This window comes from Pristiophorus japonicus, chromosome 7 (genome assembly GCF_044704955.1).
Source record: "Pristiophorus japonicus isolate sPriJap1 chromosome 7, sPriJap1.hap1, whole genome shotgun sequence".
NCBI classification, from domain to species: Eukaryota; Metazoa; Chordata; class Chondrichthyes; family Pristiophoridae; genus Pristiophorus; species Pristiophorus japonicus.
The window spans coordinates 88,408,312-88,416,861 of NC_091983.1; the positions used below are offsets into that span (position 1 = coordinate 88,408,312).

General features: G+C 52.4%; 1 protein-coding gene across 3 annotated transcripts in view; it reads right to left on the reverse strand.

The window, feature by feature from the left end:
- LOC139267186 (microtubule-associated protein RP/EB family member 3-like) overlaps positions 1-1,933 on the reverse strand; it is a 124,363-nt gene extending 122,430 nt beyond the window's left edge. Inside the window, exon 1 of one of the 3 annotated variants that reach the window (XM_070885115.1) lies at positions 1,847-1,933. The gene's annotated coding sequence lies outside the window, so the exon portion shown is untranslated. The remainder of the gene's footprint in view (positions 1-1,846) is intronic. The other 2 variants (XM_070885117.1, XM_070885114.1) reach the window with 2 other exon arrangements.
- Between the last annotated feature and the right edge of the window lie 6,617 nt (positions 1,934-8,550).

An 8,550-nucleotide genomic window follows, 5' to 3' on the forward strand; every position in this document is an offset into this window, starting at 1 on the left:
GGGGGAATTGAGGACGGGGGGGGGGGGGGGGTGGGGAATTGAGGACGGGGGGGGGGGGGGGGGGTGGGGAATTGAGGACGGGGGGGGTGGGGAATTGAGGACGGGGGGGCTGGGGAATTGAGGACGGGGGGGGGCTGGGGAATTGAGGACGGGGGGGGGCTGGGGAATTGAGGACGGGGGGGGGGGGGGGAATTGAGGACGGGGGGGGGGGGGAATTGAGGACGGGGGGGGGGGGGAATTGAGGACGGGGGGGGGGGGAATTGAGGACGGGGGGGGGGGGGGAATTGAGGACGGGGGGGGGGGGGAATTGAGGACGGGGGGGGGGGGGAATTGAGGACGGGGGGGGGGAATTGAGGACGGGGGGGGGGGAATTGAGGACGGGGGGGGGGGGAATTGAGGAGGGGGGGGTGGGGAATTGAGGACGGGGGGGGTGGGGGAATTGAGGACGGGGGGGGTGGGGAATTGAGGACGGGGGGGGGCGGGGAATTGAGGACGGGGGGGGCGGGGAATTGAGGACGGGGGGGGCGGGGAATTGAGGACGGGGGGGGGGCGGGGGAATTGAGGACGGGGGGGGGGCGGGGAATTGAGGACGGGGGGGGCGGGGAATTGAGGACGGGGGGGGGGCGGGGAATTGAGGACGGGGGGGGGGCGGGGAATTGAGGACGGGGGGGGGCGGGGAATTGAGGACGGGGGGGGGCGGGGAATTGAGGACGGGGGGGGGCGGGGAATTGAGGACGGGGGGGGGCGGGGAATTGAGGACGGGGGGGGGCGGGGAATTGAGGACGGGGGGGGGGCGGGGAATTGAGGACGGGGGGGGGCGGGGAATTGAGGACGGGGGGGGGCGGGGAATTGAGGACGGGGGGGGGGGGGGGCGGGGAATTGAGGACGGGGGGGGGGGGCGGGGAATTGAGGACGGGGGGGGGGGTGGGGAATTGAGGACGGGGGGGGGTGGGGAATTGAGGACGGGGGGGGGTGGGGAATTGAGGACGGGGGGGGGGTGGGGAATTGAGGACGGGGGGGGGGGGAATTGAGGACGGGGGGGGGGAATTGAGGACGGGGGGGGGGAATTGAGGACGGGGGGGGGGAATTGAGGACGGGGGGGGGGGAATTGAGGACGGGGGGGGGGGGGAATTGAGGACGGGGGGGGGTGGGGAATTGAGGACGGGGGGGGTGGGGAATTGAGGACGGGGGGGGTGGGGGAATTGAGGACGGGGGGGGGTGGGGAATTGAGGACGGGGGGGTGGGGGAATTGAGGACGGGGGGGGGTGGGGAATTGAGGACGGGGGGGGTGGGGAATTGAGGACGGGGGGGGGGTGGGGAATTGAGGACGGGGGAGGGGGGGGGGTGGGGAATTGAGGACGGGGGGGGGTGGGGAATTGAGGACGGGGGGGGGGGAATTGAGGACGGGGGGGGTGGGGAATTGAGGACGGGGGGGGTGGGGAATTGAGGACGGGGGGGGTGGGGAATTGAGGTCGGGGGGGGGGGGGGAGAGGAATTGAGGGAGGACGGTGGAATTGGGGTCAGGGTGTGGATTGAGAACCGGGAGGGGAAATTGAGAGGGGGGGCGGGGGAAGAGAGACAGGTGATGGTGGGAGACCCACCCCCACGTGTCCCTGCTATAAACACCGGGCGGGGGGGGGGGCTTTGCGCGTTCCCGGGCCGAACGGGAACAGCTGCGGTTTACTGTAAACCAAATTTAAATTCAGAGCCACGGCCCCCGCTGGCGCGCGCGCGGGCGTGCGCAGAATTACTTAACGCCGGCTGTCACCGCGCCTAACCCTGGCAGGTGGGTGAAGGAGGGGAGCCCCTCGCCTCCTGCTGCGGCTCCGGGGTCTCGCTTACTCACCGTTTGCCGCAGGTCTGAAGCCGCTCTCAGGCCGCTTGCTCTGAATCAACGCAACGCACCGAAACCGCACCGCGCCTGCGCGTACCGACCCGGAGGGGGCGGGGCACTGGCGCTGCAGCACTCACCAGGGCGCGCGGGGGTGGTGCGCGTACCGTGCGCCGAACTCTGCACCGTGCATTGCACGCAGTATGCGCCCCGTGCACGGCGCTGACTCTGCACCGCACCTTGTACCCGCCCCGCGCACTCTGCATCCACACCGCGGATTCGCAGTGTGGTCGACTGTCTGCATCTGTCACAGTGTGCAGATGCTGGAAATCTGAAATAATGTCTGGAGAGAGAAAGAGTTAACATTTCAGGTCGATGACTTTTCATCAGAAACAGTGTCAGTCTGCTCAGATGGGATTGTGCAACCTGCAGCTGTCCATCTGGCTGCAGATCGTGTGCAACGTGAGCCCAAGGCGATCCATTCTGTAAATCTCTTGTGGGTCGCTTTCAGACCTGAGAGCAGGCTGTGATCCATGTTAGATTATTTGATTCCTTCCAGGTACAATACTCAATCTTGTATCAAGAACTCGCTCCACCCCTGTCACTGCACACCAGGAAGTCATTGCTGGGCCCGTGGAGTACTCCCGCGTTCTACAGGTGGCTGGACTTTGGGTGAGAAAACTGGGAGATCCCCAAATTATCTGGGCCCAGCCATCACTCAGTACTTGGTGGCAACCGTCCAATGCAAATAGCAGGTAAATCCGTACTCGATCTTGTATCAGGAACTGCACCCTTTCCCCCAATCACAGCATAACAGATATTTAAAATCTTTCAGAGTTTTCTGATTTGATCAGATGTACAAATCTCGAAATTCAGTTGCGCAGTGCCCATTTTACTGGCGTAATGCAGTGTCATGTATGTACTTTTGGGATCACTAGCCCCTAGATGGTGTCACTTTTGGAGACCATTGGGCTGCCCGCACGTGGGTGCAGCCAAAGTATAAAAGGCCAGCCATTTTGTATATTAGTCACTTTGGGCCTTAATAAAGCAGAGCCTCTTGGAGTTAAACAGTACTCAGCCTAACAGTTATTACATACACAACATACAGGCATCTAAGGGTCCTTTCTGGGGGGTGGGTGGGGGCAGCAAGCCATACCCTGCCTGATGTGTGCTGTCTGCCATATTGGATCAGGCTCCTCCGTAGGCATCCAGGACATGTTATATTTATGTTATACAAGCCGTGTTATATTTAAATTTGGGACCTACACTGTCTTCTGTTTTGCTGGTGCTGGACTGCTTCTGGCTGTCTTCTTAAGACTGTTTTACTGCAATCATGGGTGGTCTAGTAGGCCTGCCTTTGGGGCGAGAGAATGATGGAGAGCAGCAAAGAAGACAGGTGAGAGCATGAGCAGCTGGGAGAAGGAGGAGGATGCACAGGAGACCATATCCACAGCGGGTCTTCAGGGAGCACTTCTATCTCAACTACATGGGAGCAATGTGTTAGCCTCTTTGGTGAAGCAAAGGCACCTATCACCAAACAGGGACACCTACTGTAGGCATAACAAAAGGCTTGAATCAAGGCCTACTACTGTCAAGATCACTGTGCCCCTTAACTTTTATGCTATAGGATCATTCTAGACTGCAGCAGATGACATCAACGACATTTCCCACTTTAATGTTCACCATTGTAGCAAGTAGGTGACCAAAGCTCGCTATACTAGGAGGAACAGCAACATTACTTTCTCAGTGGATAGAGTGAAACAAGACAAGAGAGCACTAGGTTTCCCCGGAGTTCAAGGTGCCATAGACTGCACTCACTTTATCTTCATTGCTGTGCTGTGCTACCCATCACTATGCTGGCATCTTTCTGAATAAAAGCAATTCCACTCCATCAATGTCCAGCTTGTTTGTGACCATAGGCAGCACATCATGCAGGTCTACGCTCTGTTTCTCAGCAGCAATCATGATTAATTGATCCTGTGCCAGTCCTCTGTACCGCCTTTGTTCCAACTAGGCCGTCAGGTTACAGGCTGGTTGCAGGGCAATAAGGGATATCCCCTTCAGGCATGACTCCTCCCAGGAGCCCAGGCACAGCAGTCGAGCTCCCATGCAAGACCCTTGCTGCGATCAGAAATGTCATCGTGCTGACCGTTGGCGTGCTCACACAAAGTTTCCGCCTCCTGGGAAACGTTTGGGAGATGGTTTGCAACACAACCCTGACCATGTTTCCAGATTTATGGTCATATGATGTATAATTTTGTCATAATCAGGGATCAGCCTTTACCATCCATTGGGCATGTTATGTATGTAAATATTGTAACAGTAAGACTTGCCACTAGAGGGCGCAACTGTTGGAGGCCCAAGGGTCACCTGCACACCTCGTGCAAGAGAGTATAAAAGATTATCTGCCATGCTGATTAGGCACTCTGGAGTTGTATTAAAGAGACTAAAGTCACATCAGTTTTAGCTCACAGTACTCAGTCTTGTGGAGTTCTTGCATACTTAACAGGGCAGAAAGAAGGGCAGGAGGAGGAGGAAGAGCAGCATGAAAAGGGGGAGCAGAAGCAACATTAACCACTAGTGCCCTTAGTTGCCAGAGTCCGATAGAGCAGCTCATCCAAGAGCACTTTCCTGAACCATCCCTCCCATTCCCACTACATTAACAGTCCCATAATGCTCATCACCAACATCCTATCTGCCACCATCCAATTGCTTTCCTTCAGTCCAATCTTATGGATCTTGCTCATATTCAATACAAATATTAATACAAACACCAGATCCAGAACAAAAAATAAATATTCAACAACTCAATTCCATCTGTGTTTAATATTTAACCAAAATTATTAAGAATCACCATTGTGCAATCCCTTAGTGCCTGTGCTCATTTACCTATCCTCGTACTCCCATAAAGTGTTCCCCTAATTGGGAAGGTTGAGCAGTAGAATGCTCCTGAACTTCCATTGAGGATATTTCAGACGGCAGTTGTGGGCAACCTTGAGCAGATCTGGACCTTGAGTGCCCAGATATAGGGCCCAAATTTGCCCAGGAGTTGCTCCGTTTTTTATTTGGAGCAACTTGATTTTTCTGGGGTATCTTAAAAATCCCCATTCTGCACATTCAATTTGCGGCAGTATAAGTGAGTTAGTTAGGTTTGTTTTAGTTTCGTTTTTTTTCCAAAAGGGGGGTGTTACCAGCCACCTACGGCCGTTTTGGCCATTTAAGCCACTTTGCACAGCTAATAGTTGCTCCAAACTAACTTAGCCACGTGGCCGCACAGAAAACCCTTGCGGAGAGTTAAGAAATCAGCACAGGTAGGTACTTAATGACTTGACTAAAGAATGTGAATAGGATCAAAGAGCTATACAGGACATATGACAAACTTCGCAAAGTTAATTTACTATACAACAGAAGCATTCATGGTAACTTAAACTACAAAAACAAAAGAAGTAAAGAGACAAAACATGTTTACATAATTTTTTCAAACTATCCAAATAAAAACAGTTATCCCCCCCCCAATCAAAACTCTCTTTCCCCCACCGCCCCTCCTCCCCCCCGATCAAAACACTCTCCCCCACCGGATCAAAACTCTTCACCCCACCCGCCCCCGCCATCAAAACTCTCCTCCTCTCCCCCCACTCACCATATCAAAGCTCCACCCCCCCACCCGATCAAAACACTCTTCCCCCCCTTATCAAAACTCCACCCCGCCCCATCAAAACAGCCTTCCCCCCGCCTCCCCCCATCAAAACACTCTTCCCCACCAGATCAAAACTCCTCCCCCCCCCCCAATCAAAACTCTCCTCCTCCTCCCACCCCCGCCCCCACCCCAGCCCCCCCATAAAAACTCTCCTCACTAAACAAAGCACAACCATCAATAAATAAAAAATAAAACTCAAGTCCTACCTCGGCCCGGGAAGTCAGCGGGCCGGCCGGCCGGCCGGTGCAGGAGACCACTCAGCCGGGGAAAGGTGTGGGGCTCTCTCCATGACATGCAGCAGCCCGGCGCACATCGTGAGACCACTCAGCCTAGGATAGGGGCGGGACATCGGGTCCCACGCTGCAGAGGACCTCCAGTGCGCATGCGTTGAGCTGCCGGCACTCTTGAGCGCAGAGCCCTAGCTCCGCCCCCTAATTGAATTGCCACGCCGCGCTAAGCCATGGGAGAGGCCACAGAGTGGCCAGAATGCGGGGACAACTTTTTGATGCCGTTTTTATCCTAGGAAGTCGGCGCATCTCACGTGAGTGCGCCGAAAAAATGGGTGAGCCAAATTTGGGCCCATAGACTGCGCATCTCAGCATGGGGATCTCCCAACCCCCATCAGTCCAAAATACTTACGTTTCTGTTACTTGAAGAGAGCAGCCATTGCAATATAGTGCTGCTACACCGTATGGCAGATCAGAATCAGGTCAAAAAAGTGTATACCAAGGTTTCAAACTTGTCTATGCTGAACCTCCTGGAAATATTAGCAGACTTCCAAGGACCCTTTGTCCTAAGACTTCAAAAGCTAAAACCAGCAACCCAAAACTAGAGAGTACTATTACTGCGGAAAACATTTAAACTGATATTGGCAACAGAAGCATCATACCAATTCTGAAATTAAAGTTGCACTGACAGCAATCCAGATTTCACACGATTGCCTTACTTTGCACTCCGGAAATCCCTCACAGACTCAGTTTGAAAGCATTCATGTAGATAGTGGCTTCAACAGCTCTCATACTCTGCTCCAGAACAGAGCACTCTCTGTTGAGCAGGACCTATTCACAGCTAGGCAATTGGACAATTGGTACAGCACCTCCATCAGACCGGAGAGCCACATAATACTCATATCTTTCCCTGGCAATATTCTTGATACAAAGAACCCTGCTGGCAGCTGGAGACAAGATTTAAAAAGTACATAACCATTTGCACGATTTCCAGTTTCATTTCGAGTACACACCCAACAATAACTTGCCCCCAACTCAACCACCCATCCATGCAATTCAACACAATATGAAATGATCCAAGTCATGAAGATAGCTAAAATAAAGCATACGAAAGAATCATAAACCAAATGAGATATTAATCTGTATGACTTCACCAGACATAGAAACCAGTTAAACCTATTAACTGCTTAAGTCATGGTCCAAATCAGTATGAATCGGTTGCAATGAGCATGTAAAAGCATTGAAGTTAAAGCCCATGCAGTTCTCACGACACCCTGGCTAGGTCTGTTTGTAAGAAGGTAACCTTTATTCAAATGCTACTATTGGGAGAGTTTGTTTTCTAACAGAGAAAGTAAACAACTTTTTACTCTATAGGAGACAGAAGATTCAGGATAGCAATCAGACCATGAGACACTACAAATCAGTGGCAATTTAGTCACAGACCATAGTTTAAACACAGAAGAGAAAAATAGTCTCCATTCCCAGCAGACGTATGCTCTAGGGATTGGGTTGTGATCAATCAGCAGCACAGATATATTTATGCCTGTACTTGTAACTTCTATGATGGTATGGGGTGTAGTTAGTGAATCATCCTGCAGCAAGAAAAAACATTTTATTTTGAATCGGGCTAGCGATTATAGATGGCTACAGTTCTGCAAGTCAACTGCAGCACTTTTGGCTTTAAATAAAGTGGCAGCTCTTTGGACTGTGGTGGGCAAGGGAACATTTCTTTATCTTTTTCTTTTTCTTATCAGTAAGAAACCTTTGGCATTGTTGCCAAATTAAGTTAATTTAAGGGTTAAGTCATGGCAGGAGAGCCCAGACCCATGTCATGCACCTCCTGTGCTATGTGGGAAATCAGGGACACTGGCTATGTGTGCAGGAAGTTTATCCAGCTGCAGCTCCTGTCAGACCGCATTGCGGCACTGGAGCTGCGCATGGATTCACTCTGGAGCATCCGCAATGCTGAGGATGTTGTGAATAGCACGTTTAGTGAGTTGGTCACACTGGTTACAAAGGCAGATAGGGAATGGGTGATCATCAGGCAGAGCAGGAATAGGAAGGTAGTGCAGGGGTCCCCTGTGGTCATCTCCCTCCAAAACAGATATACCATTTTTGGGTACTGTTGGGGGAGGTGGCCCATCAGGGGAAGGCAGCAGCAGCCAAATTCATGGCACCATGGGTGGCTCTGTTGCACAGGAGGGCAGGAAAAAGAGTGCGAGAGCTATAGTGATAGGGGATTCTATTGTAAGGGGAATAGATAGGCGTTTCTGCGACCGCAATTGAGACTCCAGGATGGTACGTTGCCTCCAAGGTGCAAGGGTCAAGTGTCAAGGATGTCTCAGAGTGGCTGCAGGGCATTCTGGAGGGGGAGCGTGAACAGCCAGTTGTCATGGTGCATATAGGTACCAACGATATAGGTAACAAATGGGATGAGGTCCTACAAGCTGAATTTAGGGAGCTAGGAGTTAAATTAAAAAAGTAGGACCTTAAAAGGTAGTAATCTCAGGATTGCTACCAGCGCCACGTGCTAGTCAGAGTAGAAATAGCAGGATAGTTAAGATGAATATGTGGCTTGAGGAATGGTGCCAGAGGGAGGGATTCAAATTCCCTCTACCCAAACTGAATGGTCACCCTTCAGTCACCTCCCTGTTACCTTTCCACGGGTCTACCCAAAAAAACTTTCTACATTAAGAAATGAAAAGATCAATATTTATTTTCTGCCATTTACAGTAATTATCTGCTCTAAGCACTTTTCATATCCTCAGGATCGCCCACAGCACTTGACAACAAAT